We start from the raw sequence: 4006 nt of genomic DNA, 5'->3' as shown, positions 1-4006 counted from the left end.
GGGTAAATGATGACAGATTTGTTTTTTTTATCTCTTTAATAAAATATTGCTAAGCAGTTAATGAAATATATGATTTATCATAACCCATGATCCTGCTTACATAGCCCAGTCCTGATGTCTGTATCCAAAAGCACTTACATAACAAAACCGAAAAGGACCTGCGCTTATCAGCTCACGTCCAACAAAAACACATCATTTATTAAGTCTAGACATCCCTGAGGCACACACGCAAACTTGCTCAGTGATGCTATAAACAACAGATGGCTGAATGAGACTACTTCTGCTTTTAGATGATCAAGAGAGCAGACAGCGACAACTCCAGGCACTCTTATCAGACTATGGAAATTATGGAAACAATTAGCAATGTCCCCGTGGAACGTTTGGGCAGGACACCTTGCAGCAAAAAGTGCACACCAGTGGCATGCACAGACGTCCAGAGGGGCCGGGGAATAATTGCATTATGAGGGCATAATCCAGCGGAAATTGCGGTCCGGGGTGTCCCCCTCTTTTATTGAAATCATGGGGCACCTGGATCAGTCAGAAAGGGCACTTTAGCATAGGCAAATAAAAGGGGCAGGGGCTCGAACACCCCTGTGCACACCACTGCTGCACACTGTGAAACGTTTTTTTGCCAAAACAGTGTTTTCTGTTTCCCTTTTTAAACCTCATGAGTGAAACTTGCAGAAAGTGACATAAGTGTTATTGGGGAGATTGTTCAGGCAATAATTGGATCCAACGACTTAACAAGCAGGTTCATGGCATGACTGTGCCGTGCTCATGGCAGAAGTCCAAATTCTTGACGTGCTATAAATTAAAACCGAATCCTGTAAAACAGATACTCGCCCATCCGCTCAAATCTCACTATAAACATTTTCACAAACTGAAAGCATGACCACTGGTCTCCATACTCTTGTTGATTCCTTTGGAGGCTGCCACATGTGCGGGATGCAGTATAGTGTGTCCGCAGTAGTAATCATTTGTCAGGCTGTCGTAGGTGTGGGGTTGGCTGAATGGGAAAGTGGTGCATTCGGGCATAGCTGGGAGCAGATTTATAGATCTGACGCTTGCTCTGACACGAAGTCTACTCACACCAGGACATTCCTCTGTAGAGGCACTAATCCAATGAGTTTACTATGACATACTGTGAGGACATGTAGTATAGTCTGTAGTCATCAACCTTAGCTGCCCAATCGAGTTATCTCATTCTAGGCTTCCTCTTCCACTGTTAGCATTCACATATTAGTATTTCATGACTGCCCATTTAAATGTTTTATTTGAAATGTCATATATAAAAATAAACATTTTGGTAACTTTCCAGTCAGGTTCAATCTGTCAACATAATTTCATGCATTAGGTAGCTATCATAAGCTAATAATGAAAAACTATATTTATAAGCATTTATGAATCTATGTTAGTGTTAGTTTATTACTATACTATAGTTCATTTTTATTCATGTACGTAATACATTGGTAATTTTATTATTTCACTTTATAGGAATTAACATTAATCAGTTTTAATACATTCTAATACTTATCTATTTATTGTTACATCTTTATAAAGTATTAAAACACATGACAAAAAATCAAATTTTAATGCATTTAACTTTGGTTACAATTATTTGTGAAAAAGATATAATGCATTACAACGTAAATTATTAATATTATATATAATAATTATAATGCATTATACATAAAGTCTGTAAGTAAAGTGTTACCTAAATGTATTATTTTATTCAGTAAGGATACATTAAATTGATCAAAAGTAACAGTAAAGACTTTTCCATTGTTACAATAAAATTATATTTCTATTTCAAATTAATGCTGTTCTTTTGAGCTTTCTTTTCATCAAAGAATCATGAGAGGATAAAAGGTGTGTCATGGTTTCCACAAAAATAATAAGCAGCACAACTGTCTTCAACATTGATAATATGAAATGTTATTTGAGCACCAAATCAGCATATTAAAATATTTTCTAAAGGACTGTGTAACACTGAACACTGGAGTAATGTTATCATACCCACCTCATTCAACCAAAGAAAAGAAAACCTATTTCAGTGCAAGTTGTTTTGACACTAACTTCTTTTTTTTTCCCTTTATAGATTCCAAGGACTTCAAATGAAAATTCCGAAAACTCAATTGAGAACTACAATCAACCCTTTAACCACAACTTCACATCAGTTAATGAAATTAACCTTTTGTGTGCTCTTTTTTTTTTTAGGAATCACTAACTTATTTCTTTGTTTACTTTGGAGAAAAATAAAATAAAATGAGGACTGTATTCCTTTGTTCAGATTTAAAAAAAGATAAAACAATTAAACCAGCATCAATAACTCAGTGTGTTCACCTTCTTGAGTGAAAGCTTGATTCCAGAACATTTTTAACCTTAACTCTTATTTGATAGACTTTCTGAATTGCAAGGAATAAATTTCCCTTTCTTGTCTCAAATTTGTAAAATGGAAAAAAAAATAGAAAAAACAAATACACTTGATCAAATTAGAGGAAAAAAACACAATTAGGAATTAAACCCAAATAAACCTGAATAAATTCCCATATGAATTCAAAGCTCAATTTTCAAGAGTCTTGTGATTCAGTACTTGAGGTTCATTCACAAACTTGTGAATGTGGCTGAATTTAGTTAACGACAATGAAATTGTTCGTCACTCAATCTCTCCCATTAGATCCTTCCAAAAGAGAACCGTGAAATGTGCTGTTTGTGCTACTAATTCACTTTCCTACCGTTCAGTTCGGCAACAGCAATGTCAATATCACTCAGTAGCACTTGTTGAAAACTCCTTGAGGCTCGCCAGTCCTCACTCCCTCCGCGAACACGAGAGTTTGGACGAAATCCGGGAATCCAGAGACTCCATTCCGTGGAGCATCGATCTCCATACAGCGTCAGCTCCGATCTTGCAGCACACTCGACAGGGCAACGATGAAACCGAATCAGAAGTAGAAAAAAAACAACAACAAAAAAAAACCTGACCAAGACCACTGTAGGATATCAGACCGAATCAGACAATCTAAGATTTGGTCAAAACATGGTTGAAACATGAGGAGCCGAATTCCACAGAGGCCCAAGACAACAGGATGTTCATAAATCAGATCCTAGCACTAGCCAGTCTGAAGCAAGCCTAACCAACTCTTTCACAGAACAGCTTTCAACATTAACACAAAAGGAACACACTGATCATAACAACTCAGGAAGGAGATTGTCAATTTTAGGGCAAGTAATCAAGATGAAATGGTCAAAGAGATGACAGCATTACCATCATGTGATAGTAACCACAATCACGAGCTCTGTGGATTGACTCCCCCCCCCCACCTAGGAGACAAAGAACAGACTTTCAGAGATTCCTTACAGACCTCTTAATCTCTGGTCTTCATACATTCACAGAATGGCACAGAAACTGCCTTTCCATGCACCAAAATGAACTAAAAGGACTTGTGAGCAACTAATAATTTCTATGCATAACTCCATATTATGTATCCATATGAATTCAAAGCTCAATTTTCAAGAGTCTTGTGATTCAGTACTTGAGGTTCATTCACAAACTTGTGAATGTGGCTGAATTTAGTTAACGACAATGAAATTGTTCGTCACTCAATCTCTCCCATTAGATCCTTCCAAAAGAGAACCGTGAAATGTGCTGTTTGTGCTACTAATTCACTTTCCTACCGTTCAGTTCGGCAACAGCAATGTCAATATCACTCAGTAGCGCTTGTTGAAAACTCCTTGAGGCTCGCCAGTCCTCACTCCCTCCACGAATACGAGAGTTTGGACGAAATCCGGGAATCCAGAGACTCCATTCCGTGGAGCATCGATCTCCATACAGCGTCAGCTCCGATCTTGCAGCACACTCGACAGGGCAACGATGAAACCGAATCAGAAGTAGAAAAAAAACAACAACAAAAAAAAACCTGACCAAGACCACTGTAGGATATCAGACCGAATCAGACAATCTAAGATTTGGTCAAAACATGGTTGAAACATGAGGAGCCGAATTCCA

The 4006-nt window shown here is 37.6% G+C and overlaps 1 long non-coding RNA gene across 1 annotated transcript in view; it reads right to left on the bottom strand.

The window, feature by feature from the left end:
• Window positions 1–490: 490 nt before the first annotated feature.
• Window positions 491–4006, bottom strand: part of LOC107664048 (uncharacterized) — a 20482-nt gene continuing 16966 nt past the window's right edge. Inside the window, exon 3 of the long non-coding RNA XR_001631417.1 lies at window positions 491–503. This is a non-coding gene — a long non-coding RNA (uncharacterized LOC107664048). The remainder of the gene's footprint in view (window positions 504–4006) is intronic.

Source organism: Sinocyclocheilus anshuiensis, unplaced genomic scaffold (assembly GCF_001515605.1).
Source record: "Sinocyclocheilus anshuiensis isolate Anshui unplaced genomic scaffold, SAMN03320099.WGS_v1.1 scaffold23, whole genome shotgun sequence".
NCBI lineage: Eukaryota > Metazoa > Chordata > Actinopteri > Cypriniformes > Cyprinidae > Sinocyclocheilus > Sinocyclocheilus anshuiensis.
This window is presented reverse-complemented; position numbering and strand designations above follow the sequence as displayed.